The sequence below is a fragment of the Salvelinus fontinalis genome, chromosome 3 (assembly GCF_029448725.1).
Source record: "Salvelinus fontinalis isolate EN_2023a chromosome 3, ASM2944872v1, whole genome shotgun sequence".
Lineage (NCBI taxonomy): Eukaryota > Metazoa > Chordata > Actinopteri > Salmoniformes > Salmonidae > Salvelinus > Salvelinus fontinalis.
Window position 1 is genome coordinate 29,866,992 of NC_074667.1, and position 27,476 is coordinate 29,894,467.

General features: G+C 43.6%; 33 non-coding genes across 33 annotated transcripts; 14 read left to right on the forward strand and 19 right to left on the reverse strand.

Annotated features, from left to right (window-relative positions):
- The first annotated feature begins 1,550 nt into the window (after nt 1-1,550).
- trnak-uuu (transfer RNA lysine (anticodon UUU)) lies at nt 1,551-1,623 on the forward strand. Its single transcript has one exon. It is a non-coding gene; the product is annotated as a tRNA-Lys (tRNA).
- Nucleotides 1,624-2,666: 1,043 nt separating this feature from the next.
- Nucleotides 2,667-2,738, reverse strand: trnaw-cca (transfer RNA tryptophan (anticodon CCA)). Its single transcript has one exon. It is a non-coding gene; the product is annotated as a tRNA-Trp (tRNA).
- A 148-nt stretch (nt 2,739-2,886) lies between these two features.
- Nucleotides 2,887-2,959, forward strand: trnak-uuu (transfer RNA lysine (anticodon UUU)). The gene has a single exon. It is a non-coding gene; the product is annotated as a tRNA-Lys (tRNA).
- A 2,379-nt stretch (nt 2,960-5,338) lies between these two features.
- Nucleotides 5,339-5,410, reverse strand: trnaw-cca (transfer RNA tryptophan (anticodon CCA)). The gene has a single exon. It is a non-coding gene; the product is annotated as a tRNA-Trp (tRNA).
- Nucleotides 5,411-5,558: 148 nt separating this feature from the next.
- On the forward strand, nt 5,559-5,631 carry trnak-uuu (transfer RNA lysine (anticodon UUU)). Its single transcript has one exon. It is a non-coding gene; the product is annotated as a tRNA-Lys (tRNA).
- Nucleotides 5,632-6,006: 375 nt separating this feature from the next.
- trnaw-cca (transfer RNA tryptophan (anticodon CCA)) lies at nt 6,007-6,078 on the reverse strand. The gene has a single exon. It is a non-coding gene; the product is annotated as a tRNA-Trp (tRNA).
- A 596-nt stretch (nt 6,079-6,674) lies between these two features.
- Nucleotides 6,675-6,746, reverse strand: trnaw-cca (transfer RNA tryptophan (anticodon CCA)). The gene has a single exon. It is a non-coding gene; the product is annotated as a tRNA-Trp (tRNA).
- A 1,264-nt stretch (nt 6,747-8,010) lies between these two features.
- Nucleotides 8,011-8,082, reverse strand: trnaw-cca (transfer RNA tryptophan (anticodon CCA)). The gene has a single exon. It is a non-coding gene; the product is annotated as a tRNA-Trp (tRNA).
- Nucleotides 8,083-9,346: 1,264 nt separating this feature from the next.
- trnaw-cca (transfer RNA tryptophan (anticodon CCA)) lies at nt 9,347-9,418 on the reverse strand. Its single transcript has one exon. It is a non-coding gene; the product is annotated as a tRNA-Trp (tRNA).
- Nucleotides 9,419-9,566: 148 nt separating this feature from the next.
- On the forward strand, nt 9,567-9,639 carry trnak-uuu (transfer RNA lysine (anticodon UUU)). The gene has a single exon. It is a non-coding gene; the product is annotated as a tRNA-Lys (tRNA).
- Nucleotides 9,640-10,234: 595 nt separating this feature from the next.
- trnak-uuu (transfer RNA lysine (anticodon UUU)) lies at nt 10,235-10,307 on the forward strand. Its single transcript has one exon. It is a non-coding gene; the product is annotated as a tRNA-Lys (tRNA).
- Nucleotides 10,308-10,682: 375 nt separating this feature from the next.
- trnaw-cca (transfer RNA tryptophan (anticodon CCA)) lies at nt 10,683-10,754 on the reverse strand. The gene has a single exon. It is a non-coding gene; the product is annotated as a tRNA-Trp (tRNA).
- Nucleotides 10,755-12,018: 1,264 nt separating this feature from the next.
- Nucleotides 12,019-12,090, reverse strand: trnaw-cca (transfer RNA tryptophan (anticodon CCA)). The gene has a single exon. It is a non-coding gene; the product is annotated as a tRNA-Trp (tRNA).
- Nucleotides 12,091-12,238: 148 nt separating this feature from the next.
- On the forward strand, nt 12,239-12,311 carry trnak-uuu (transfer RNA lysine (anticodon UUU)). Its single transcript has one exon. It is a non-coding gene; the product is annotated as a tRNA-Lys (tRNA).
- Nucleotides 12,312-13,354: 1,043 nt separating this feature from the next.
- Nucleotides 13,355-13,426, reverse strand: trnaw-cca (transfer RNA tryptophan (anticodon CCA)). Its single transcript has one exon. It is a non-coding gene; the product is annotated as a tRNA-Trp (tRNA).
- A 148-nt stretch (nt 13,427-13,574) lies between these two features.
- On the forward strand, nt 13,575-13,647 carry trnak-uuu (transfer RNA lysine (anticodon UUU)). Its single transcript has one exon. It is a non-coding gene; the product is annotated as a tRNA-Lys (tRNA).
- Nucleotides 13,648-14,242: 595 nt separating this feature from the next.
- On the forward strand, nt 14,243-14,315 carry trnak-uuu (transfer RNA lysine (anticodon UUU)). The gene has a single exon. It is a non-coding gene; the product is annotated as a tRNA-Lys (tRNA).
- Nucleotides 14,316-14,690: 375 nt separating this feature from the next.
- On the reverse strand, nt 14,691-14,762 carry trnaw-cca (transfer RNA tryptophan (anticodon CCA)). Its single transcript has one exon. It is a non-coding gene; the product is annotated as a tRNA-Trp (tRNA).
- A 1,264-nt stretch (nt 14,763-16,026) lies between these two features.
- On the reverse strand, nt 16,027-16,098 carry trnaw-cca (transfer RNA tryptophan (anticodon CCA)). The gene has a single exon. It is a non-coding gene; the product is annotated as a tRNA-Trp (tRNA).
- A 596-nt stretch (nt 16,099-16,694) lies between these two features.
- On the reverse strand, nt 16,695-16,766 carry trnaw-cca (transfer RNA tryptophan (anticodon CCA)). Its single transcript has one exon. It is a non-coding gene; the product is annotated as a tRNA-Trp (tRNA).
- Nucleotides 16,767-16,914: 148 nt separating this feature from the next.
- Nucleotides 16,915-16,987, forward strand: trnak-uuu (transfer RNA lysine (anticodon UUU)). The gene has a single exon. It is a non-coding gene; the product is annotated as a tRNA-Lys (tRNA).
- Nucleotides 16,988-18,698: 1,711 nt separating this feature from the next.
- On the reverse strand, nt 18,699-18,770 carry trnaw-cca (transfer RNA tryptophan (anticodon CCA)). The gene has a single exon. It is a non-coding gene; the product is annotated as a tRNA-Trp (tRNA).
- A 596-nt stretch (nt 18,771-19,366) lies between these two features.
- trnaw-cca (transfer RNA tryptophan (anticodon CCA)) lies at nt 19,367-19,438 on the reverse strand. The gene has a single exon. It is a non-coding gene; the product is annotated as a tRNA-Trp (tRNA).
- A 1,264-nt stretch (nt 19,439-20,702) lies between these two features.
- On the reverse strand, nt 20,703-20,774 carry trnaw-cca (transfer RNA tryptophan (anticodon CCA)). The gene has a single exon. It is a non-coding gene; the product is annotated as a tRNA-Trp (tRNA).
- A 596-nt stretch (nt 20,775-21,370) lies between these two features.
- On the reverse strand, nt 21,371-21,442 carry trnaw-cca (transfer RNA tryptophan (anticodon CCA)). The gene has a single exon. It is a non-coding gene; the product is annotated as a tRNA-Trp (tRNA).
- Nucleotides 21,443-22,258: 816 nt separating this feature from the next.
- On the forward strand, nt 22,259-22,331 carry trnak-uuu (transfer RNA lysine (anticodon UUU)). Its single transcript has one exon. It is a non-coding gene; the product is annotated as a tRNA-Lys (tRNA).
- A 375-nt stretch (nt 22,332-22,706) lies between these two features.
- Nucleotides 22,707-22,778, reverse strand: trnaw-cca (transfer RNA tryptophan (anticodon CCA)). The gene has a single exon. It is a non-coding gene; the product is annotated as a tRNA-Trp (tRNA).
- A 596-nt stretch (nt 22,779-23,374) lies between these two features.
- trnaw-cca (transfer RNA tryptophan (anticodon CCA)) lies at nt 23,375-23,446 on the reverse strand. Its single transcript has one exon. It is a non-coding gene; the product is annotated as a tRNA-Trp (tRNA).
- A 148-nt stretch (nt 23,447-23,594) lies between these two features.
- On the forward strand, nt 23,595-23,667 carry trnak-uuu (transfer RNA lysine (anticodon UUU)). The gene has a single exon. It is a non-coding gene; the product is annotated as a tRNA-Lys (tRNA).
- A 595-nt stretch (nt 23,668-24,262) lies between these two features.
- Nucleotides 24,263-24,335, forward strand: trnak-uuu (transfer RNA lysine (anticodon UUU)). Its single transcript has one exon. It is a non-coding gene; the product is annotated as a tRNA-Lys (tRNA).
- Nucleotides 24,336-25,378: 1,043 nt separating this feature from the next.
- trnaw-cca (transfer RNA tryptophan (anticodon CCA)) lies at nt 25,379-25,450 on the reverse strand. The gene has a single exon. It is a non-coding gene; the product is annotated as a tRNA-Trp (tRNA).
- A 148-nt stretch (nt 25,451-25,598) lies between these two features.
- Nucleotides 25,599-25,671, forward strand: trnak-uuu (transfer RNA lysine (anticodon UUU)). Its single transcript has one exon. It is a non-coding gene; the product is annotated as a tRNA-Lys (tRNA).
- Nucleotides 25,672-26,266: 595 nt separating this feature from the next.
- Nucleotides 26,267-26,339, forward strand: trnak-uuu (transfer RNA lysine (anticodon UUU)). The gene has a single exon. It is a non-coding gene; the product is annotated as a tRNA-Lys (tRNA).
- The last annotated feature ends 1,137 nt before the right edge of the window (nt 26,340-27,476 follow it).

The following is a 27,476-nucleotide window of genomic DNA, read 5'->3' on the forward strand; positions in this document are numbered from 1 at the left end:
ACGACGTGATTTGAACACGCAACCTTCTGATCTGGAGTCAGACGCGCTACCGTTGCGCCACGAGGTCTTGGAAGAATCTCATCTATGGGGGGGATGCCTAGTTCAGATTTCGTTGACTGTATCAATTGTAATGAAGGCCTGTGTCTCTGGGGAAATGTACGATCTGACATGCATCTGCCCGTCAGGTTCGGTGTATGAAAACAGTCAACTGCAGAGCCCGGATAGCTCAGTCGGTAGAGCATCAGACTTTTAATCTGAGGGTCTAGGGTTCAAGTCCCTGTTCAGGTGTCTTTTTAATATTCACCTTCCTTCAGAAGCAAGTCTTTCTATAATTGCAATTTCTGTCACTTTCCATGACATGTTCACGTGTGGACAATACAATCCCATAGCCAAAACAGCTTAGTCTGAAAACTTTAGGATTTTTAATCTGAACCTCCAGGTTTAAACTCCCTGTTTGAAGACTGATTTAAGTCTGTCAATCACATAGCATCATCTGATATAGGAATTTGCAGTGTGCCATGCTTTTGTGAGAGACGACTGTCATCTAAAGCATCATCGGATTGGTCGTTGTTTAGCAACATTTGAACTGTAAAGCCACATTGGTACTTGTGCTGATTCATTGACTTTGTTGTGTAAAGGCAGAGATTGCACACATCAAAATTCTGACCATGACGTGAATTGAACACGCAACCTTCTGATCTGGAGTCAAACGCGCTACCGTTGCGCCACGAGGTCTTGGAAGAATATCATTTATGGGGGGGATGCCTAGTTCAGATTTCGTTGACTGTATCAATTGGAATGAAGGCCTGTGTCTCTGGGGAAATGTACGATCTGACATGCATCTGCCCGTCAGGTTCGGTGTATGAAAACAGTTACATGCAGAGCCCGGATAGCTCAGTCGTTAGAGCATCAGACTTTTAATCTGAGGGTCTAGGGTTCAAGTCCCTGTTCAGGCGTCCTTTTAATATTCACCTTCCTTCAGAAGCAAGTCTTTCTATAATTGCAATTTCTGTCACTTTCCATGACATGTTCACGTGTGGACAATACAATCCCATAGCCAAAACAGCTTAGTCTGAAAACTTTAGGATTTTTAATCTGAACCTCCAGGTTTAAACTCCCTGTTTGAAGACTGATTTAAGTCTGTCAATCACATAGCATCATCTGATATAGGAATTTGCAGTGTGCCATGCTTTTGTGAGAGATGACTGTCATCTAAAGCATCATCGGATTGGTCGTTGTTTAGCAACATTTGAACTGTAAAGCCACATTGGTACTTGTGCTGATTCATTGACTTCGCTGTGTAAAGGCAGCGATTGCACACATCAAAATTCTGACCACAACGTGATTTGAACACGCAACCTTCTGATCTGAAGTCAGACGCGCTACCGTTGCGCCACGAGGTCTTGGAAGAAAGTCATCAATGGGGGGATGCCTAGTTCAGATTTCGTTGACTGTATCAATTGGAATGAAGGCCTGTGTCTCTGGGGAAATGTACGATCTGACATGCATCTGCCCAGCAGGTTAGGTGTATGAAAACAGTTACATGCAGAGCCCGGATAGCTCAGTCGGTAGAGCATCAGATTTTTAATCTGAGGGTCCAGGGTTCAAGTCCCTGTTCAGGCGTCCTTTTAATATTCACCTTCCTTCAGAAGCAAGTCTTTCTATAATTGCAATTTCTGTCACTTTCCATGACATGTTCACGTGTGGACAATACAATCCCATAGCCAAAACAGCTTAGTCTGAAAACTTTAGGATTTTTAATCTGAACCTCCAGGTTTAAACTCCCTGTTTGAAGACGGATTTAAGTCTGTCAATCACACAGCATCATCTGATATAGGAATTTGCAGTGTGCCATGCTTTTGTGAGAGACGACTGTCATCTAAAGCATCATCGGATTGGTCGTTGTTTAGCAACATTTGAACTGTAAAGCCACATTGGTACTTGTGCTGACTCATTGACTTCGCTGTGTAAAGGCAGCGATTGCACACATCAAAATTCTGACCACGACTTGATTTGAACACGCAACCTTCTGATCTAGAGTCAGACGCGCTACCGTTGCGCCACGAGGTCTTGGAAGAAAATCATCAATGGGGGGGATGCCTAGTTCAGATTTCGTTGACTGTATCAATTGGAATGAAGGCCTGTGTCTCTGGGGAAATGTACGATCTGACATGCATCTTCCCGGCAGGTTAGGTGTATGAAAACAGTTACATGCAGAGCCCGGATAGCTCAGTCGGTAGAGCATCAGATTTTAAATCTGAGGGTCCAGGGTTCAAGTCCCTGTTCAGGCGTCCTTTTAATATTCACCTTCCTTCAGAAGCAAGTCTTTCTATAATTGCAATTTCTGTCACTTTCCATGACATGTTCACGTGTGGACAATACAATCCCATAGCCAAAACAGCTTAGTCTGAAAACTTTAGGATTTTTAATCTGAACCTCCAGGTTTAAACTCCCTGTTTGAAGACGGATTTAAGTCTGTCAATCACACAGCATCATCTGATATAGGAATTTGCAGTGTGCCATGCTTTTGTGAGAGACGACTGTCATCTAAAGCATCATCGGATTGGTCGTTGTTTAGCAACATTTGAACTGTAAAGCCACATTGGTACTTGTGCTGATTCATTGACTTCGCTGTGTAAAGGCAGCGATTGCACACATCAAAATTCTGACCACGACGTGATTTGAACACGCAACCTTCTGATCTGGAGTCAGACGCGCTACCGTTGCGCCACGAGGTCTTGGAAGAAACTCATCTATGGGGGGGATGCCTAGTTCAGATTTCGTTTACTGTATCAATTGGAATGAAGGCCTGTGTCTCTGGGGAAATGTACGATCTGACATGCATCTTCCCGGCAGGTTAGGTGTATGAAAACAGTTACATGCAGAGCCCGGATAGCTCAGTCGGTAGAGCATCAGATTTTTAATCTGAGGGTCCAGGGTTCAAGTCCCTGTTCAGGCGTCCTTTTAATATTCACCTTCCTTCAGAAGCAAGTCTTTCTATAATTGCAATTTCTGTCACTTTCCATGACATGTTCACGTGTGGACAAAACAATCCCATAGCCAAAACAGCTTAGTCTGAAAACTTTAGGATTTTTAATCTGAACCTCCAGGTTTAAACTCCCTGTTTGAAGACGGATTTAAGTCTGTCAATCACAAAGCATCATCTGATATAGGAATTTGCAGTGTGCCATGCTTTTGTGAGAGACGACTGTCATCTAAAGCATCATCGGATTGGTCGTTGTTTAGCAACATTTGAACTGTAAAGCCACATTGGTACTTGTGCTGATTCATTGACTTCGCTGTGTAAAGGCAGCGATTGCACACATCAAAATTCTGACCACGACTTGATTTGAACACGCAACCTTCTGATCTAGAGTCAGACGCGCTACCGTTGCGCCACGAGGTCTTGGAAGAAAATCATCTATGGGGGGGATGCCTAGTTCAGATTTCGTTGACTGTATCAATTGGAATGAAGGCCTGTGTCTCTGGGGAAATGTACGATCTGACATGCATCTTCCCGGCAGGTTAGGTGTATGAAAACAGTTACATGCAGAGCCCGGATAGCTCAGTCGGTAGAGCATCAAATTTTAAATCTGAGGGTCCAGGGTTCAAGTCCCTGTTCAGGCGTCCTTTTAATATTCACCTTCCTTCAGAAGCAAGTCTTTCTATAATTGCAATTTCTGTCACTTTCCATGACATGTTCACGTGTGGACAATACAATCCCATAGCCAAAACAGCTTAGTCTGAAAACTTTAGGATTTTTAATCTGAACCTCCAGGTTTAAACTCCCTGTTTGAAGACGGATTTAAGTCTGTCAATCACAAAGCATCATCTGATATAGGAATTTGCAGTGTGCCATGCTTTTGTGAGAGACGACTGTCATCTAAAGCATCATCGGATTGGTCGTTGTTTAGCAACATTTGAACTGTAAAGCCACATTGGTACTTGTGCTGATTCATTGACTTCGCTGTGTAAAGGCAGCGATTGCACACATCAAAATTCTGACCACGACTTGATTTGAACACGCAACCTTCTGATCTAGAGTCAGACGCGCTACCGTTGCGCCACGAGGTCTTGGAAGAAAATCATCTATGGGGGGGATGCCTAGTTCAGATTTCGTTGACTGTATCAATTGGAATGAAGGCCTGTGTCTCTGGGGAAATGTACGATCTGACATGCATCTTCCCGGCAGGTTAGGTGTATGAAAACAGTTACATGCAGAGCCCGGATAGCTCAGTCGGTAGAGCATCAAATTTTAAATCTGAGGGTCCAGGGTTCAAGTCCCTGTTCAGGTGTCCTTTTAATATTCACCTTCCTTCAGAAGCAAGTCTTTCTATAATTGCAATTTCTGTCACTTTCCATGACATGTTCACGTGTGGACAATACAATCCCATAGCCAAAACAGCTTAGTCTGAAAACTTTAGGATTTTTAATCTGAACCTCCAGGTTTAAACTCCCTGTTTGAAGACGGATTTAAGTCTGTCAATCACAAAGCATCATCTGATATAGGAATTTGCAGTGTGCCATGCTTTTGTGAGAGACGACTGTCATCTAAAGCATCATCGGATTGGTCGTTGTTTAGCAACATTTGAACTGTAAAGCCACATTGGTACTTGTGCTGATTCATTGACTTCGCTGTGTAAAGGCAGCGATTGCACACATCAAAATTCTGACCACGACTTGATTTGAACACGCAACCTTCTGATCTAGAGTCAGACGCGCTACCGTTGCGCCACGAGGTCTTGGAAGAAAATCATCTATGGGGGGGATGCCTAGTTCAGATTTCGTTGACTGTATCAATTGGAATGAAGGCCTGTGTCTCTGGGGAAATGTACGATCTGACATGCATCTTCCCGGCAGGTTAGGTGTATGAAAACAGTTACATGCAGAGCCCGGATAGCTCAGTCGGTAGAGCATCAAATTTTAAATCTGAGGGTCCAGGGTTCAAGTCCCTGTTCAGGTGTCCTTTTAATATTCACCTTCCTTCAGAAGCAAGTCTTTCTATAATTGCAATTTCTGTCACTTTCCATGACATGTTCACGTGTGGACAATACAATCCCATAGCCAAAACAGCTTAGTCTGAAAACTTTAGGATTTTTAATCTGAACCTCCAGGTTTAAACTCCCTGTTTGAAGACTGATTTAAGTCTGTCAATCACATAGCATCATCTGATATAGGAATTTGCAGTGTGCCATGCTTTTGTGAGAGACGACTGTCATCTAAAGCATCATCGGATTGGTCGTTGTTTAGCAACATTTGAACTGTAAAGCCACATTGGTACTTGTGCTGATTCATTGACTTCGTTGTGTAAAGGCAGAGATTGCACACATCAAAATTCTGACCACGACGTGATTTGAACACGCAACCTTCTGATCTGGAGTCAGACGCGCTACCGTTGCGCCACGAGGTCTTGGAAGAAACTCATCTATGGGGGGGATGCCTAGTTCAGATTTCGTTTACTGTATCAATTGGAATGAAGGCCTGTGTCTCTGGGGAAATGTACGATCTGACATGCATCTTCCCGGCAGGTTAGGTGTATGAAAACAGTTACATGCAGAGCCCGGATAGCTCAGTCGGTAGAGCATCAGATTTTTAATCTGAGGGTCCAGGGTTCAAGTCCCTGTTCAGGCGTCCTTTTAATATTCACCTTCCTTCAGAAGCAAGTCTTTCTATAATTGCAATTTCTGTCACTTTCCATGACATGTTCACGTGTGGACAATACAATCCCATAGCCAAAACAGCTTAGTCTGAAAACTTTAGGATTTTTAATCTGAACCTCCAGGTTTAAACTCCCTGTTTGAAGACGGATTTAAGTCTGTCAATCACACAGCATCATCTGATATAGGAATTTGCAGTGTGCCATGCTTTTGTGAGAGACGACTGTCATCTAAAGCATCATCGGATTGGTCGTTGTTTAGCAACATTTGAACTGTAAAGCCACATTGGTACTTGTGCTGACTCATTGACTTCGCTGTGTAAAGGCAGCGATTGCACACATCAAAATTCTGACCACGACGTGATTTGAACACGCAACCTTCTGATCTGGAGTCAGACGCGCTACCGTTGCGCCACGAGGTCTTGGAAGAAACTCATCTATGGGGGGGATGCCTAGTTCAGATTTCGTTTACTGTATCAATTGGAATGAAGGCCTGTGTCTCTGGGGAAATGTACGATCTGACATGCATCTTCCCGGCAGGTTAGGTGTATGAAAACAGTTACATGCAGAGCCCGGATAGCTCAGTCGGTAGAGCATCAGATTTTAAATCTGAGGGTCCAGGGTTCAAGTCCCTGTTCAGGCGTCCTTTTAATATTCACCTTCCTTCAGAAGCAAGTCTTTCTATAATTGCAATTTCTGTCACTTTCCATGACATGTTCACGTGTGGACAATACAATCCCATAGCCAAAACAGCTTAGTCTGAAAACTTTAGGATTTTTAATCTGAACCTCCAGGTTTAAACTAACTGTTTGAAGACTGATTTAAGTCTGTCAATCACATAGCATCATCTGATATAGGAATTTGCAGTGTGCCATGCTTTTGTGAGAGACGACTGTCATCTAAAGCATCATCGGATTGGTCGTTGTTTAGCAACATTTGAACTGTAAAGCCACATTGGTACTTGTGCTGATTCATTGACTTCGTTGTGTAAAGGCAGAGATTGCACACATCAAAATTCTGACCACGACGTGATTTGAACACGCAACCTTCTGATCTGGAGTCAGACGCGCTACCGTTGCGCCACGAGGTCTTGGAAGAAACTCATCTATGGGGGGGATGCCTAGTTCAGATTTCGTTTACTGTATCAATTGGAATGAAGGCCTGTGTCTCTGGGGAAATGTACGATCTGACATGCATCTTCCCGGCAGGTTAGGTGTATGAAAACAGTTACATGCAGAGCCCGGATAGCTCATTCGGTAGAGCATCAGATTTTTAATCTGAGGGTCCAGGGTTCAAGTCCCTGTTCAGGCGTCCTTTTAATATTCACCTTCCTTCAGAAGCAAGTCTTTCTATAATTGCAATTTCTGTCACTTTCCATGACATGTTCACGTGTGGACAATACAATCCCATAGCCAAAACAGCTTAGTCTGAAAACTTTAGGATTTTTAATCTGAACCTCCAGGTTTAAACTCCCTGTTTGAAGACGGATTTAAGTCTGTCAATCACACAGCATCATCTGATATAGGAATTTGCAGTGTGCCATGCTTTTGTGAGAGACGACTGTCATCTAAAGCATAATCGGATTGGTCGTTGTTTAGCAACATTTGAACTGTAAAGCCACATTGGTACTTGTGCTGACTCATTGACTTCGCTGTGTAAAGGCAGCGATTGCACACATCAAAATTCTGACCACGACTTGATTTGAACACGCAACCTTCTGATCTAGAGTCAGACGCGCTACCGTTGCGCCACGAGGTCTTGGAAGAAAATCATCTATGGGGGGGATGCCTAGTTCAGATTTCGTTGACTGTATCAATTGGAATGAAGGCCTGTGTCTCTGGGGAAATGTACGATCTGACATGCATCTTCCCGGCAGGTTAGGTGTATGAAAACAGTTACATGCAGAGCCCGGATAGCTCAGTCGGTAGAGCATCAGATTTTAAATCTGATGGTCCAGGGTTCAAGTCCCTGTTCAGGCGTCCTTTTAATATTCACCTTCCTTCAGAAGCAAGTCTTTCTATAATTGCAATTTCTGTCACTTTCCATGACATGTTCACGTGTGGACAATACAATCCCATAGCCAAAACAGCTTAGTCTGAAAACTTTAGGATTTTTAATCTGAACCTCCAGGTTTAAACTAACTGTTTGAAGACTGATTTAAGTCTGTCAATCACATAGCATCATCTGATATAGGAATTTGCAGTGTGCCATGCTTTTGTGAGAGACGACTGTCATCTAAAGCATCATCGGATTGGTCGTTGTTTAGCAACATTTGAACTGTAAAGCCACATTGGTACTTGTGCTGATTCATTGACTTCGTTGTGTAAAGGCAGAGATTGCACACATCAAAATTCTGACCACGACGTGATTTGAACACGCAACCTTCTGATCTGGAGTCAGACGCGCTACCGTTGCGCCACGAGGTCTTGGAAGAAACTCATCTATGGGGGGGATGCCTAGTTCAGATTTCGTTTACTGTATCAATTGGAATGAAGGCCTGTGTCTCTGGGGAAATGTACGATCTGACATGCATCTTCCCGGCAGGTTAGGTGTATGAAAACAGTTACATGCAGAGCCCGGATAGCTCAGTCGGTAGAGCATCAGATTTTTAATCTGAGGGTCCAGGATTCAAGTCCCTGTTCAGGCGTCCTTTTAATATTCACCTTCCTTCAGAAGCAAGTCTTTCTATAATTGCAATTTCTGTCACTTTCCATGACATGTTCACGTGTGGACAATACAATCCCATAGCCAAAACAGCTTAGTCTGAAAACTTTAGGATTTTTAATCTGAACCTCCAGGTTTAAACTCCCTGTTTGAAGACGGATTTAAGTCTGTCAATCACACAGCATCATCTGATATAGGAATTTGCAGTGTGCCATGCTTTTGTGAGAGACGACTGTCATCTAAAGCATCATCGGATTGGTCGTTGTTTAGCAACATTTGAACTGTAAAGCCACATTGGTACTTGTGCTGACTCATTGACTTCGCTGTGTAAAGGCAGCGATTGCACACATCAAAATTCTGACCACGACTTGATTTGAACACGCAACCTTCTGATCTAGAGTCAGACGCGCTACCGTTGCGCCACGAGGTCTTGGAAGAAAATCATCTATGGGGGGGATGCCTAGTTCAGATTTCGTTGACTGTATCAATTGGAATGAAGGCCTGTGTCTCTGGGGAAATGTACGATCTGACATGCACTTTCCCGGCAGGTTAGGTGTATGAAAACAGTTACATGCAGAGCCCGGATAGCTCAGTCGGTAGAGCATCAGATTTTAAATCTGAGGGTCCAGGGTTCAAGTCCCTGTTCAGGAGTCCTTTTAATATTCACCTTCCTTCAGAAGCAAGTCTTTCTATAATTGCAATTTCTGTCACTTTCCATGACATGTTCACGTGTGGACAATACAATCCCATAGCCAAAACAGCTTAGTCTGAAAACTTTAGGATTTTTAATATGAACCTCCAGGTTTAAACTCCCTGTTTGACGACGGATTTAAGTCTGTCAATCACACAGCATCATCTGATATAGGAATTTGCAGCGTGCCATGCTTTTGTGAGAGACGACTGTCATCTAAAGCATCATCGGATTGGTCGTTGTTTAGCAACATTTGAACTGTAAAGCCACATTGGTACTTGTGCTGATTCATTGACTTCGCTGTGTAAAGGCAGCGATTGCACACATCAAAATTCTGACCACGACGTGATTTGAACACGCAACCTTCTGATCTGGAGTCAGACGCGCTACCGTTGCGCCACGAGGTCTTGGAAGAAACTCATCTATGGGGGGGATGCCTAGTTCAGATTTCGTTTACTGTATCAATTGGAATGAAGGCCTGTGTCTCTGGGGAAATGTACGATCTGACATGCATCTTCCCGGCAGGTTAGGTGTATGAAAACAGTTACATGCAGAGCCCGGATAGCTCAGTCGGTAGAGCATCAGATTTTTAATCTGAGGGTCCAGGGTTCAAGTCCCTGTTCAGGCGTCCTTTTAATATTCACCTTCCTTCAGAAGCAAGTCTTTCTATAATTGCAATTTCTGTCACTTTCCATGACATGTTCACGTGTGGACAATACAATCCCATAGCCAAAACAGCTTAGTCTGAAAACTTTAGGATTTTTAATCTGAACCTCCAGGTTTAAACTCCCTGTTTGAAGACGGATTTAAGTCTGTCAATCACAAAGCATCATCTGATATAGGAATTTGCAGTGTGCCATGCTTTTGTGAGAGACGACTGTCATCTAAAGCATCATCGGATTGGTCGTTGTTTAGCAACATTTGAACTGTAAAGCCACATTGGTACTTGTGCTGATTCATTGACTTCGCTGTGTAAAGGCAGCGATTGCACACATCAAAATTCTGACCACGACATGATTTGAACACGCAACCTTCTGATCTGGAGTCAGACGCGCTACCGTTGCGCCACAAGGTCTTGGAAGAAAATCATCTATGGGGGGGATGCCTAGTTCAGATTTCGTTGACTGTATCAATTGGAATGAAGGCCTGTGTCTCTGGGGAAATGTACGATCTGACATGCATCTTCCCGGCAGGTTAGGTGTATGAAAACAGTTACATGCAGAGCCCGGATAGCTCAGTCGGTAGAGCATCAGATTTTTAATCTGAGGGTCCAGGGTTCAAGTCCCTGTTCAGGCGTCCTTTTAATATTCACCTTCCTTCAGAAGCAAGTCTTTCTATAATTGCAAATTCTGTCACTTTCCATGACATGTTCACGTGTGGACAATACAATCCCATAGCCAAAACAGCTTAGTCTGAAAACTTTAGGATTTTTAATCTGAACCTCCAGGTTTAAACTCCCTGTTTGAAGACGGATTTAAGTCTGTCAATCACACAGCATCATCTGATATAGGAATTTGCAGTGTGCCATGCTTTTGTGAGAGACGACTGTCATCTAAAGCATCATCGGATTGGTCGTTGTTTAGCAACATTTGAACTGTAAAGCCACATTGGTACTTGTGCTGATTCATTGACTTCGCTGTGTAAAGGCAGCGATTGCACACATCAAAATTCTGACCACGACGTGATTTGAACACGCAACCTTCTGATCTGGAGTCAGACGCGCTACCGTTGCGCCACGAGGTCTTGGAAGAAACTCATCTATGGGGGGGATGCCTAGTTCAGATTTCGTTTACTGTATCAATTGGAATGAAGGCCTGTGTCTCTGGGGAAATGTACGATCTGACTTGCATCTTCCCGGCAGGTTAGGTGTATGAAAACAGTTACATGCAGAGCCCGGATAGCTCAGTCGGTAGAGCATCAGATTTTTAATCTGAGGGTCCAGTGTTCAAGTCCCTGTTCAGGCGTCCTTTTAATATTCACCTTCCTTCAGAAGCAAGTCTTTCTATAATTGCAATTTCTGTCACTTTCCATGACATGTTCACGTGTGGACAATACAATCCCATAGCCAAAACAGCTTAGTCTGAAGACTTTAGGATTTTTAATCTGAACCTCCAGGTTTAAACTCCCTGTTTGAAGACGGATTTAAGTCTGTCAATCACACAGCATCATCTGATATAGGAATTTGCAGTGTGCCATGCTTTTGTGAGAGACGACTGTCATCTAAAGCATCATCGGATTGGTCGTTGTTTAGCAACATTTGAACTGTAAAGCCACATTGGTACTTGTGCTGATTCATTGACTTCGCTGTGTAAAGGCAGCGATTGCACACATCAAAATTCTGACCACGACGTGATTTGAACACGCAACCTTCTGATCTGGAGTCAGACGCGCTACCGTTGCGCCACGAGAACTTGGAAGAAAGTCATCTATGGGGGGGATGCCTAGTTCAGATTTCGTTGACTGTATCAATTGGAATGAAGGCCTGTGTCTCTGGGGAAATGTACGATCTGACATGCATCTTCCCGGCAGGTTAGGTGTATGAAAACAGTTACATGCAGAGCCCGGATAGCTCAGTCGGTAGAGCATCAGATTTTAAATCTGAGGGTCCAGGGTTCAAGTCCCTGTTCAGGCGTCCTTTTAATATTCACCTTCCTTCAGAAGCAAGTCTTTCTATAATTGCAATTTCTGTCACTTTCCATGACATGTTCACGTGTGGACAATACAATCCCATAGCCAAAACAGCTTAGTCTGAGAACTTTAGGATTTTTAATCTGAACCTCCAGGTTTAAACTAACTGTTTGAAGACTGATTTAAGTCTGTCAATCACATAGCATCATCTGATATAGGAATTTGCAGTGTGCCATGCTTTTGTGAGAGACGACTGTCATCTAAAGCATCATCGGATTGGTCGTTGTTTAGCAACATTTGAACTGTAAAGCCACATTGGTACTTGTGCTGATTCATTGACTTCGTTGTGTAAAGGCAGAGATTGCACACATCAAAATTCTGACCACGACGTGATTTGAACACGCAACCTTCTGATCTGGAGTCAGACGCGCTACCGTTGCGCCACGAGGTCTTGGAAGAAACTCATCTATGGGGGGGATGCCTAGTTCAGATTTCGTTTACTGTATCAATTGGAATGAAGGCCTGCGTCTCTGGGGAAATGTACGATCTGACATGCATCTTCCCGGCAGGTTAGGTGTATGAAAACAGTTACATGCAGAGCCCGGATAGCTCAGTCGGTAGAGCATCAGATTTTTAATCTGAGGGTCCAGGGTTCAAGTCCCTGTTCAGGCGTCCTTTTAATATTCACCTTCCTTCAGAAGCAAGTCTTTCTATAATTGCAATTTCTGTCACTTTCCATGACATGTTCACGTGTGGACAATACAATCCCATAGCCAAAACAGCTTAGTCTGAAAACTTTAGGATTTTTAATCTGAACCTCCAGGTTTAAACTCCCTGTTTGAAGACGGATTTAAGTCTGTCAATCACACAGCATCATCTGATATAGGAATTTGCAGTGTGCCATGCTTTTGTGAGAGACGACTGTCATCTAAAGCATCATCGGATTGGTCGTTGTTTAGCAACATTTGAACTGTAAAGCCACATTGGTACTTGTGCTGACTCATTGACTTCGCTGTGTAAAGGCAGCGATTGCACACATCAAAATTCTGACCACGACTTGATTTGAACACGCAACCTTCTGATCTAGAGTCAGACGCGCTACCGTTGCGCCACGAGGTCTTGGAAGAAAATCATCTATGGGGGGGATGCCTAGTTCAGATTTCGTTGACTGTATCAATTGGAATGAAGGCCTGTGTCTCTGGGGAAATGTACGATCTGACATGCACTTTCCCGGCAGGTTAGGTGTATGAAAACAGTTACATGCAGAGCCCGGATAGCTCAGTCGGTAGAGCATCAGATTTTAAATCTGAGGGTCCAGGGTTCAAGTCCCTGTTCAGGAGTCCTTTTAATATTCACCTTCCTTCAGAAGCAAGTCTTTCTATAATTGCAATTTCTGTCACTTTCCATGACATGTTCACGTGTGGACAATACAATCCCATAGCCAAAACAGCTTAGTCTGAAAACTTTAGGATTTTTAATATGAACCTCCAGGTTTAAACTCCCTGTTTGACGACGGATTTAAGTCTGTCAATCACACAGCATCATCTGATATAGGAATTTGCAGCGTGCCATGCTTTTGTGAGAGACGACTGTCATCTAAAGCATCATCGGATTGGTCGTTGTTTAGCAACATTTGAACTGTAAAGCCACATTGGTACTTGTGCTGATTCATTGACTTCGCTGTGTAAAGGCAGCGATTGCACACATCAAAATTCTGACCACGACGTGATTTGAACACGCAACCTTCTGATCTGGAGTCAGACGCGCTACCGTTGCGCCACGAGGTCTTGGAAGAAACTCATCTATGGGGGGGATGCCTAGTTCAGATTTCGTTTACTGTATCAATTGGAATGAAGGCCTGTGTCTCTGGGGAAATGTACGATCTGACATGCATCTTCCCGGCAGGTTAGGTGTATGAAAACAGTTACATGCAGAGCCCGGATAGCTCAGTCGGTAGAGCATCAGATTTTTAATCTGAGGGTCCAGGGTTCAAGTCCCTGTTCAGGCGTCCTTTTAATATTCACCTTCCTTCAGAAGCAAGTCTTTCTATAATTGCAATTTCTGTCACTTTCCATGACATGTTCACGTGTGGACAATACAATCCCATAGCCAAAACAGCTTAGTCTGAAAACTTTAGGATTTTTAATCTGAACCTCCAGGTTTAAACTCCCTGTTTGAAGACGGATTTAAGTCTGTCAATCACAAAGCATCATCTGATATAGGAATTTGCAGTGTGCCATGCTTTTGTGAGAGACGACTGTCATCTAAAGCATCATCGGATTGGTCGTTGTTTAGCAACATTTGAACTGTAAAGCCACATTGGTACTTGTGCTGATTCATTGACTTCGCTGTGTAAAGGCAGCGATTGCACACATCAAAATTCTGACCACGACATGATTTGAACACGCAACCTTCTGATCTGGAGTCAGACGCGCTACCGTTGCGCCACAAGGTCTTGGAAGAAAATCATCTATGGGGGGGATGCCTAGTTCAGATTTCGTTGACTGTATCAATTGGAATGAAGGCCTGTGTCTCTGGGGAAATGTACGATCTGACATGCATCTTCCCGGCAGGTTAGGTGTATGAAAACAGTTACATGCAGAGCCCGGATAGCTCAGTCGGTAGAGCATCAGATTTTTAATCTGAGGGTCCAGGGTTCAAGTCCCTGTTCAGGCGTCCTTTTAATATTCACCTTCCTTCAGAAGCAAGTCTTTCTATAATTGCAAATTCTGTCACTTTCCATGACATGTTCACGTGTGGACAATACAATCCCATAGCCAAAACAGCTTAGTCTGAAAACTTTAGGATTTTTAATCTGAACCTCCAGGTTTAAACTCCCTGTTTGAAGACGGATTTAAGTCTGTCAATCACACAGCATCATCTGATATAGGAATTTGCAGTGTGCCATGCTTTTGTGAGAGACGACTGTCATCTAAAGCATCATCGGATTGGTCGTTGTTTAGCAACATTTGAACTGTAAAGCCACATTGGTACTTGTGCTGATTCATTGACTTCGCTGTGTAAAGGCAGCGATTGCACACATCAAAATTCTGACCACGACGTGATTTGAACACGCAACCTTCTGATCTGGAGTCAGACGCGCTACCGTTGCGCCACGAGGTCTTGGAAGAAACTCATCTATGGGGGGGATGCCTAGTTCAGATTTCGTTTACTGTATCAATTGGAATGAAGGCCTGTGTCTCTGGGGAAATGTACGATCTGACTTGCATCTTCCCGGCAGGTTAGGTGTATGAAAACAGTTACATGCAGAGCCCGGATAGCTCAGTCGGTAGAGCATCAGATTTTTAATCTGAGGGTCCAGTGTTCAAGTCCCTGTTCAGGCGTCCTTTTAATATTCACCTTCCTTCAGAAGCAAGTCTTTCTATAATTGCAATTTCTGTCACTTTCCATGACATGTTCACGTGTGGACAATACAATCCCATAGCCAAAACAGCTTAGTCTGAAGACTTTAGGATTTTTAATCTGAACCTCCAGGTTTAAACTCCCTGTTTGAAGACGGATTTAAGTCTGTCAATCACACAGCATCATCTGATATAGGAATTTGCAGTGTGCCATGCTTTTGTGAGAGACGACTGTCATCTAAAGCATCATCGGATTGGTCGTTGTTTAGCAACATTTGAACTGTAAAGCCACATTGGTACTTGTGCTGATTCATTGACTTCGCTGTGTAAAGGCAGCGATTGCACACATCAAAATTCTGACCACGACGTGATTTGAACACGCAACCTTCTGATCTGGAGTCAGACGCGCTACCGTTGCGCCACGAGAACTTGGAAGAAAGTCATCTATGGGGGGGATGCCTAGTTCAGATTTCGTTGACTGTATCAATTGGAATGAAGGCCTGTGTCTCTGGGGAAATGTACCATCTGACATGCATCTGCCCGGCAGGTTAGGTGTATGAAAACAGTGACATGCAGAGCCCGGTTAGCTCTGTCGGTAGAGCATCAGACTTTTAATCTGAGGGTCCATGGTTCAAGCCCCTGTTCAGGCGTACTTTTAATATTCACCTTCCTTCAGAAGCAAGTCTTTCTATAATTGCAATTTCTGTCACTTTCCATGACATGTTCACGTGTGGACAATACAATCCCATAGCCAAAACAGCTTAGTCTGAAAACTTTAGGATTTTTAATCTGAACCTCCAGGTTTAAACTCCCTGTTTGAAGACTGATTTAAGTCTGTCAATCACACAGCATCATCTGATATAGGAATTTGCAGTGTGCCATGCTTTTGTGAGAGACGACTGTCATCTAAAGCATCATCGGATTGGTCGTTGTTTAGCAACATTTGAACTGTAAAGCCACATTGGTACTTGTGCTGATTAATTGACTTCGCTGTGTAAAGACAGCGATTGCACACATCAAAATTCTGACCACGACGTGATTTGAACACGCAACCTTCTGATCTGGAGTCAGACGCGCTACCGTTGCGCCACGAGGTCTTGGAAGAAAGTCATCTATGGGGGGGATGCCTAGTTCAGATTTCGTTGACTGTATCAATTGGAATGAAGGCCTGTGTCTCTGGGGAAATGTACGATCTGACATGCAGCTGCCCGGCAGGTTAGGTGTATGAAAACAGTTACATGCAGAGCCCGGATAGCTCAGTCGGTAGAGCATCAGACTTTTAATCTGAGGGTCCATGGTTCAAGTCCCTGTTCAGGCGTCCTTTTAATATTCACCTTCCTTCAGAAGCAAGTCTTTCTATAATTGCAATTTCTGTCACTTTCCATGACATGTTCACGTGTGGACAATACAATCCCATAGCCAAAACAGCTTAGTCTGAAAACTTTAGGATTTTTAATCTGAACCTCCAGGTTTAAACTCCCTGTTTGAAGACTGATTTAAGTCTGTCAATCACACAGCATCATCTGATATAGGAATTTGCAGTGTGCCATGCTTTTGTGAGAGACGACTGTCATCTAAAGCATGATCGGATTGGTCGTTGTTTAGCAACATTTGAACTGTAAAGCCACATTGGTACTTGTGCTGATTCATTGACTTCGCTGTGTAAAGGCAGCGATTGCACACATCAAAATTCTGACCACGACGTGATTTGAACACGCAACATTCTGATCTGGAGTCAGACGCGCTACCGTTGCGCCACGAGGTCTTGGAAGAAAGTCATCTATGGGGGGGATGCCTAGTTCAGATTTCGTTGACTGTATCAATTGGAATGAAGGCCTGTGTCTCTGGGGAAATGTACGATCTGACATGCATCTGCCCGGCAGGTTAGGTGTATGAAAACAGTTACATGCAGAGCCCGGATTGCTCAGTCGGTAGAGCATCAGACTTTTAATCTGAGGGTCCAGGGTTCAAGTCCCTGTTCAGGCGTCCTTTTAATATTCACCTTCCTTCAGAAGCAAGTCTTTCTATAATTGCAATTTCTGTCACTTTCCATGACATGTTCACGTGTGGACAATACAATCCCATAGCCAAAACAGCTTAGTCTGAAAACTTTAGGATTTTTAATCTGAACCTCCAGGTTTAAACTCCCTGTTTGAAGACTGATTTAAATCTGTCAATCACATAGCATCATCTGATATAGGAATTTGCAGTGTGCCATGCTTTTGTGAGAGACGACTGTCATCTAAAGCATCATCGGATTGGTCGTTGTTTAGCAACATTTGAACTGTAAAGCCACATTGGTACTTGTGCTGATTCATTGACTTCGCTGTGTAAAGGCAGCGATTGCACACATCAAAATTCTGACCACGACGTGATTTGAACACGCAACCTTCTGATCTGGAGTCAGACGCGCTACCGTTGCGCCACGAACTCTTGGAATAAACTCATCTATGGGGGGGATGCCTAGTTCAGATTTCGTTGACTGTATCAATTGGAATGAAGGCCTGTGTCTCTGGGGAAATGTACGATCTGACATGCATCTGCCCGGCAGGTTAGGTGTATGAAAACAGTTACATGCAGAGCCCGGATAGCTCAGTCGGTAGAGAATCAGATTTTTAATCTGAGGGTCCGGGGTTCAAGTCCCTGTTCAGGCGTCCTTTTAATATTCACCTTCCTTCAGAAGCAAGTCTTTCTATAATTGCAATTTCTGTCACTTTCCATGACATGTTCACGTGTGGACAATACAATCCCATAGCCAAAACAGCTTAGTCTGAAAACTTTAGGATTTTTAATCTGAACCTCCAGGTTTAAACTCCCTGTTTGAAGACGGATTTAAGTCTGTCAATCACACAGCATCATCTGATATAGGAATTTGCAGTGTGCCATGCTTTTGTGAGAGACGACTGTCATCTAAAGCATCATCGGATTGGTCGTTGTTTAGCAACATTTGAACTGTAAAGCCACATTGGTACTTGTGCTGACTCATTGACTTCGCTGTGTAAAGGCAGCGATTGCACACATCAAAATTCTGACCACGACTTGATTTGAACACGCAACCTTCTGATCTAGAGTCAGACGCGCTACCGTTGCGCCACGAGGTCTTGGAAGAAAATCATCTATGGGGGGGATGCCTAGTTCAGATTTCGTTGACTGTATCAATTGGAATGAAGGCCTGTGTCTCTGGGGAAATGTACGATCTGACATGCACTTTCCCGGCAGGTTAGGTGTATGAAAACAGTTACATGCAGAGCCCGGATAGCTCAGTCGGTAGAGCATCAGATTTTAAATCTGAGGGTCCAGGGTTCAAGTCCCTGTTCAGGCGTCCTTTTAATATTCACCTTCCTTCAGAAGCAAGTCTTTCTATAATTGCAATTTCTGTCACTTTCCATGACATGTTCACGTGTGGACAATACAATCCCATAGCCAAAACAGCTTAGTCTGAAAACTTTAGGATTTTTAATCTGAACCTCCAGGTTTAAACTCCCTGTTTGAAGACGGATTTAAGTCTGTCAATCACACAGCATCATCTGATATAGGAATTTGCAGTGTGCCATGCTTTTGTGAGAGACGACTGTCATCTAAAGCATCATCGGATTGGTCGTTGTTTAGCAACATTTGAACTGTAAAGCCACATTGGTACTTGTGCTGATTCATTGACTTCGCTGTGTAAAGGCAGCGATTGCACACATCAAAATTCTGACCACGACGTGATTTGAACACGCAACCTTCTGATCTGGAGTCAGACGCGCTACCGTTGCGCCACGAGGTCTTGGAAGAAACTCATCTATGGGGGGGATGCCTAGTTCAGATTTCGTTTACTGTATCAATTGGAATGAAGGCCTGTGTCTCTGGGGAAATGTACGATCTGACATGCATCTTCCCGGCAGGTTAGGTGTATGAAAACAGTTACATGCAGAGCCCGGATAGCTCAGTCGGTAGAGCATCAAATTTTTAATCTGAGGGTCCAGGGTTCAAGTCCCTGTTCAGGCGTCCTTTTAATATTCACCTTCCTTCAGAAGCAAGTCTTTCTATAATTGCAATTTCTGTCACTTTCCATGACATGTTCACGTGTGGACAATACAATCCCATAGCCAAAACAGCTTAGTCTGAAAACTTTAGGATTTTTAATCTGAACCTCCAGGTTTAAACTCCCTGTTTGAAGACGGATTTAAGTCTGTCAATCACACAGCATCATCTGATATAGGAATTTGCAGTGTGCCATGCTTTTGTGAGAGACGACTGTCATCTAAAGCATCATCGGATTGGTCGTTGTTTAGCAACATTTGAACTGTAAAGCCACATTGGTACTTGTGCTGATTCATTGACTTCGCTGTGTAAAGGCAGCGATTGCACACATCAAAATTCTGACCACGACGTGATTTGAACACGCAACCTTCTGATCTGGAGTCAGACGCGCTACCGTTGCGCCACGAGGTCTTGGAAGAAACTCATCTATGGGGGGGATGCCTAGTTCAGATTTCGTTTACTGTATCAATTGGAATGAAGGCCTGTGTCTCTGGGGAAATGTACGATCTGACATGCATCTTCCCGGCAGGTTAGGTGTATGAAAACAGTTACATGCAGAGCCCGGATAGCTCAGTCGGTAGAGCATCAGATTTTTAATCTGAGGGTCCAGTGTTCAAGTCCCTGTTCAGGCGTCCTTTTAATATTCACCTTCCTTCAGAAGCAAGTCTTTCTATAATTGCAATTTCTGTCACTTTCCATGACATGTTCACGTGTGGACAATACAATCCCATAGCCAAAACAGCTTAGTCTGAAAACTTTAGGATTTTTAATCTGAACCTCCAGGTTTAAACTCCCTGTTTGAAGACGGATTTAAGTCTGTCAATCACACAGCATCATCTGATATAGGAATTTGCAGTGTGCCATGCTTTTGTGAGAGACGACTGTCATCTAAAGCATCATCGGATTGGTCGTTGTTTAGCAACATTTGAACTGTAAAGCCACATTGGTACTTGTGCTGATTCATTGACTTCGCTGTGTAAAGGCAGCGATTGCACACATCAAAATTCTGACCACGACGTGATTTGAACACGCAACCTTCTGATCTGGAGTCAGACGCGCTACCGTTGCGCCACGAGAACTTGGAAGAAAGTCATCTATGGGGGGGATGCCTAGTTCAGATTTCGTTGACTGTATCAATTGGAATGAAGGCCTGTGTCTCTGGGGAAATGAACCATCTGACATGCATCTGCCCGGCAGGTTAGGTGTATGAAAACAGTGACATGCAGAGCCCGGTTAGCTCTGTCGGTAGAGCATCAGACTTTTAATCTGAGGGTCCATGGTTCAAGTCCCTGTTCAGGCGTACTTTTAATATTCACCTTCCTTCAGAAGCAAGTCTTTCTATAATTGCAATTTCTGTCACTTTCCATGACATGTTCACGTGTGGACAATACAATCCCATAGCCAAAACAGCTTAGTCTGAAAACTTTAGGATTTTTAATCTGAACCTCCAGGTTTAAACTCCCTGTTTGAAGACTGATTTAAGTCTGTCAATCACACAGCATCATCTGATATAGGAATTTGCAGTGTGCCATGCTTTTGTGAGAGACGACTGTCATCTAAAGCATCATCGGATTGGTCGTTGTTTAGCAACATTTGAACTGTAAAGCCACATTGGTACTTGTGCTGATTAATTGACTTCGCTGTGTAAAGACAGCGATTGCACACATCAAAATTCTGACCACGACGTGATTTGAACACGCAACCTTCTGATCTGGAGTCAGACGCGCTACCGTTGCGCCACGAGGTCTTGGAAGAAAGTCATCTATGGGGGGGATGCCTAGTTCAGATTTCGTTGACTGTATCAATTGGAATGAAGGCCTGTGTCTCTGGGGAAATGTACGATCTGACATGCAGCTGCCCGGCAGGTTAGGTGTATGAAAACAGTTACATGCAGAGCCCGGATAGCTCAGTCGGTAGAGCATCAGACTTTTAATCTGAGGGTCCATGGTTCAAGTCCCTGTTCAGGCGTCCTTTTAATATTCACCTTCCTTCAGAAGCAAGTCTTTCTATAATTGCAATTTCTGTCACTTTCCATGACATGTTCACGTGTGGACAATACAATCCCATAGCCAAAACAGCTTAGTCTGAAAACTTTAGGATTTTTAATCTGAACCTCCAGGTTTAAACTCCCTGTTTGAAGACTGATTTAAGTCTGTCAATCACACAGCATCATCTGATATAGGAATTTGCAGTGTGCCATGCTTTTGTGAGAGACGACTGTCATCTAAAGCATGATCGGATTGGTCGTTGTTTAGCAACATTTGAACTGTAAAGCCACATTGGTACTTGTGCTGATTCATTGACTTCGCTGTGTAAAGGCAGCGATTGCACACATCAAAATTCTGACCACGACGTGATTTGAACACGCAACATTCTGATCTGGAGTCAGACGCGCTACCGTTGCGCCACGAGGTCTTGGAAGAAAGTCATCTATGGGGGGGATGCCTAGTTCAGATTTCGTTGACTGTATCAATTGGAATGAAGGCCTGTGTCTCTGGGGAAATGTACGATCTGACATGCATCTGCCCGGCAGGTTAGGTGTATGAAAACAGTTACATGCAGAGCCCGGATAGCTCAGTCGGTAGAGCATCAGACTTTTAAACTGAGGGTCCAGGGTTCAAGTCCCTGTTCAGGCGTCCTTTTAATATTCACCTTCCTTCAGAAGCAAGTCTTTCTATAATTGCAATTTCTGTCACTTTCCATGACATGTTCACGTGTGGACAATACAATCCCATAGCCAAAACAGCTTAGTCTTAAAACTTTAGGATTTTTAATCTGAACCTCCAGGTTTAAACTCCCTGTTTGAAGACTGATTTAAGTCTGTCAATCACATAGCATCATCTGATATAGGAATTTGCAGTGTGCCATGCTTTTGTGAGAGACGACTGTCATCTAAAGCATCATCGGATTGGTCGTTGTTTAGCAACATTTGAACTGTAAAGCCACATTGGTACTTGTGCTGATTCATTGACTTCGCTGTGTAAAGGCAGCGATTGCACACATCAAACTTCTGACCACGACGTGATTTGAACACGCAACCTTCATATCTGGAGTCAGACGCGCTACCGTTGCGCTACGAGGTCTTGGAAGAAAAACATCTATGGGGGGGATGCCTAGTTCAGATTTCGTTGACTGTATCAATTGGAATGAAGGCATGTGTCTCTGGGGAAATGTACGATCTAACATGCATCTGCCCGGCAGGTTAGGTGTATGAAAACAGTTACATGCAGAGCCCGGATAGCTCAGTCGGTAGAGCATCAGACTTTTAATCTGAGGGTCAAGGGTTCAAGTCCCTGTTCAGGCGTCCTTTTAATATTCACCTTCCTTCAGAAGCAAGTCTTTCTATAATTGCAATTTCTGTCACTTTCCATGACATGTTCACGTGTGGACAATACAATCCCATAGCCAAAACAGCTTAGTCTGAAAACTTTATGATTTTTAATCTGAACCTCCAGGTTTAAACTCCCTGTTTGAAGACTGATTTAAGTCTGTCAATCACACAGCATCATCTGATATAGGAATTTGCAGTGTGCCATGCTTTTGTGAGAGACGACTGTCATCTAAAGCATGATCGGATTGGTCGTAGTTTAGCAACATTTGAACTGTAAAGCCACATTGGTACTTGTGCTGATTCATTGACTTCGCTGTGTAAAGGCAGCGATTGCACACATCAAAATTCTGACCACGACGTGATTTGAACACGCAACATTCTGATCTGGAGTCAGACGCGCTACCGTTGCGCCACGAGGTCTTGGAAGAAAGTCATCTATGGGGGGGATGCCTAGTTCAGATTTCGTTGACTGTATCAATTGGAATGAAGGCCTGTGTCTCTGGGGAAATGTACGATCTGACATGCATCTGCCCGGCAGGTTAGGTGTATGAAAACAGTTACATGCAGAGCCCGGATAGCTCAGTCGGTAGAGCATCAGACTTTTAAACTGAGGGTCCAGGGTTCAAGTCCCTGTTCAGGCGTCCTTTTAATATTCACCTTCCTTCAGAAGCAAGTCTTTCTATAATTGCAATTTCTGTCACTTTCCATGACATGTTCACGTGTGGACAATACAATCCCATAGCCAAAACAGCTTAGTCTTAAAACTTTAGGATTTTTAATCTGAACCTCCAGGTTTAAACTCCCTGTTTGAAGACTGATTTAAGTCTGTCAATCACATAGCATCATCTGATATAGGAATTTGCAGTGTGCCATGCTTTTGTGAGAGACGACTGTCATCTAAAGCATCATCGGATTGGTCATTGTTTAGCAACATTTGAACTGTAAAGCCACATTGGTACTTGTGCTGATTCATTGACTTCGCTGTGTAAAGGCAGCTATTGCACACATCAAAATTCTGACCACGACGTGATTTGAACACGCAACCTTCTGATCTGGAGTCAGACGCGCTACCGTTGCGCCACGAGGTCTTGGAAGAAACTCATCTATGGGGGGGATGCCTAGTTCAGATTTCGTTTACTGTATCAATTGGAATGAAGGCCTGTGTCTCTGGGGAAATGTACGATCTGACATGCATCTTCCCGGCAGGTTAGGTGTATGAAAACAGTTACATGCAGAGCCCGGATAGCTCAGTCGGTAGAGCATCAGATTTTTAATCTGAGGGTCCAGGGTTCAAGTCCCTGTTCAGGCGTCCTTTTAATATTCACCTTCCTTCAGAAGCAAGTCTTTCTATAATTGCAATTTCTGTCACTTTCCATGACATGTTCACGTGTGGACAATACAATCCCATAGCCAAAACAGCTTAGTCTTAAAACTTTAGGATTTTTAATCTGAACCTCCAGGTTTAAACTCCCTGTTTGAAGACTGATTTAAGTCTGTCAATCACATAGCATCATCTGATATAGGAATTTGCAGTGTGCCATGCTTTTGTGAGAGACGACTGTCATCTAAAGCATCATCGGATTGGTCGTTGTTTAGCAACATTTGAACTGTAAAGCCACATTGGTACTTGTGCTGATTCATTGACTTCGCTGTGTAAAGGCAGCGATTGCACACATCAAACTTCTGACCACGACGTGATTTGAACACGCAACCTTCATATCTGGAGTCAGACGCGCTACCGTTGCGCTACGAGGTCTTGGAAGAAAAACATCTATGGGGGGGATGCCTAGTTCAGATTTCGTTGACTGTATCAATTGGAATGAAGGCATGTGTCTCTGGGGAAATGTACGATCTAACATGCATCTGCCCGGCAGGTTAGGTGTATGAAAACAGTTACATGCAGAGCCCGGATAGCTCAGTCGGTAGAGCATCAGACTTTTAATCTGAGGGTCAAGGGTTCAAGTCCCTGTTCAGGCGTCCTTTTAATATTCACCTTCCTTCAGAAGCAAGTCTTTCTATAATTGCAATTTCTGTCACTTTCCATGACATGTTCACGTGTGGACAATACAATCCCATAGCCAAAACAGCTTAGTCTGAAAACCTTAGGATTTTTAATCTGAACCTCCAGGTTTAAACTCCCTGTTTGAAGACTGATTTAAGTCTGTCAATCACACAGCATCATCTGATATAGGAATTTGCAGTGTGCCATGCTTTTGTGAGAGACGACTGTCATCTAAAGCATGATCGGATTGGTCGTTGTTTAGCAACATTTGAACTGTAAAGCCACATTGGTACTTGTGCTGATTCATTGACTTCACTGTGTAAAGGCAGCGATTGCACACATCAAAATTCTGACCACGACGATATTTGAACACGCAACCTTCTGATCTGGAGTCAGACGCGCTACCGTTGCGCCACGAGGTCTTGGAAGAAAGTCATCTATGGGGGGGATGCCTAGTTCAGATTTCGTTGACTGTATCAATTGGAATGAAGGCCTGTGTCTCTGGGGAAATGTTCGATCTGACATGCATCTGCCCGGCAGGTTAGGTGTATGAAAACAGTTACATGCAGAGCCCGGATAGCTCAGTCGGTAGAGCATCAGATTTTAAATCTGAGGGTCCAGGGTTCAAGTCCCTGTTCAGGCGTCCTTTTAATATTCACCTTCCTTCAGAAGCAAGTCTTTCTATAATTGCAATTTCTGTCACTTTCCATGACATGTTCACGTGTGGACAATACAATCCCATAGCCAAAACAGCTTAGTCTGAAAACTTTAGGATTTTTAATCTGAACCTCCAGGTTTAAACTCCCTGTTTGAAGACGGATTTAAGTCTGTCAATCACACAGCATCATCTGATATAGGAATTTGCAGTGTGCCATGCTTTTGTGAGAGACGACTGTCATCTAAAGCATCATCGGATTGGTCGTTGTTTAGCAACATTTGAACTGTAAAGCCACATTGGTACTTGTGCTGATTCATTGACTTCGCTGTGTAAAGGCAGCTATTGCACACATCAAAATTCTGACCACGACGTGATTTGAACACGCAACCTTCTGATCTGGAGTCAGACGCGCTACCGTTGCGCCACGAGGTCTTGGAAGAAACTCATCTATGGGGGGGATGCCTAGTTCAGATTTCGTTTACTGTATCAATTGGAATGAAGGCCTGTGTCTCTGGGGAAATGTACGATCTGACATGCATCTTCCCGGCAGGTTAGGTGTATGAAAACAGTTACATGCAGAGCCCGGATAGCTCAGTCGGTAGAGCATCAGATTTTTAATCTGAGGGTCCAGGGTTCAAGTCCCTGTTCAGGCGTCCTTTTAATATTCACCTTCCTTCAGAAGCAAGTCTTTCTATAATTGCAATTTCTGTCACTTTCCATGACATGTTCACGTGTGGACAATACAATCCCATAGCCAAAACAGCTTAGTCTTAAAACTTTAGGATTTTTAATCTGAACCTCCAGGTTTAAACTCCCTGTTTGAAGACTGATTTAAGTCTGTCAATCACATAGCATCATCTGATATAGGAATTTGCAGTGTGCCATGCTTTTGTGAGAGACGACTGTCATCTAAAGCATCATCGGATTGGTCGTTGTTTAGCAACATTTGAACTGTAAAGCCACATTGGTACTTGTGCTGATTCATTGACTTCGCTGTGTAAAGGCAGCGATTGCACACATCAAACTTCTGACCACGACGTGATTTGAACACGCAACCTTCATATCTGGAGTCAGACGCGCTACCGTTGCGCTACGAGGTCTTGGAAGAAAAACATCTATGGGGGGGATGCCTAGTTCAGATTTCGTTGACTGTATCAATTGGAATGAAGGCATGTGTCTCTGGGGAAATGTACGATCTAACATGCATCTGCCCGGCAGGTTAGGTGTATGAAAACAGTTACATGCAGAGCCCGGATAGCTCAGTCGGTAGAGCATCAGACTTTTAATCTGAGGGTCAAGGGTTCAAGTCCCTGTTCAGGCGTCCTTTTAATATTCACCTTCCTTCAGAAGCAAGTCTTTCTATAATTGCAATTTCTGTCACTTTCCATGACATGTTCACGTGTGGACAATACAATCCCATAGCCAAAACAGCTTAGTCTGAAAACCTTAGGATTTTTAATCTGAACCTCCAGGTTTAAACTCCCTGTTTGAAGACTGATTTAAGTCTGTCAATCACACAGCATCATCTGATATAGGAATTTGCAGTGTGCCATGCTTTTGTGAGAGACGACTGTCATCTAAAGCATGATCGGATTGGTCGTTGTTTAGCAACATTTGAACTGTAAAGCCACATTGGTACTTGTGCTGATTCATTGACTTCACTGTGTAAAGGCAGCGATTGCACACATCAAAATTCTGACCACGACGATATTTGAACACGCAACCTTCTGATCTGGAGTCAGACGCGCTACCGTTGCGCCACGAGGTCTTGGAAGAAAGTCATCTATGGGGGGGATGCCTAGTTCAGATTTCGTTGACTGTATCAATTGGAATGAAGGCCTGTGTCTCTGGGGAAATGTTCGATCTGACATGCATCTGCCCGGCAGGTTAGGTGTATGAAAACAGTTACATGCAGAGCCCGGATAGCTCAGTCGGTAGAGCATCAGATTTTAAATCTGAGGGTCCAGGGTTCAAGTCCCTGTTCAGGCGTCCTTTTAATATTCACCTTCCTTCAGAAGCAAGTCTTTCTATAATTGCAATTTCTGTCACTTTCCATGACATGTTCACGTGTGGACAATACAATCCCATAGCCAAAACAGCTTAGTCTGAAAACTTTAGGATTTTTAATCTGAACCTCCAGGTTTAAACTCCCTGTTTGAAGACGGATTTAAGTCTGTCAATCACACAGCATCATCTGATATAGGAATTTGCAGTGTGCCATGCTTTTGTGAGAGACGACTGTCATCTAAAGCATCATCGGATTGGTCGTTGTTTAGCAACATTTGAACTGTAAAGCCACATTGGTACTTGTGCTGATTCATTGACTTCGCTGTGTAAAGGCAGCGATTGCACACATCAAAATTCTGACCACGATTTGATTTGAACACGCAACCTTCTGATCTAGAGTCAGACGCGCTACCGTTGCGCCACGAGGTCTTGGAAGAAAATCATCTATGGG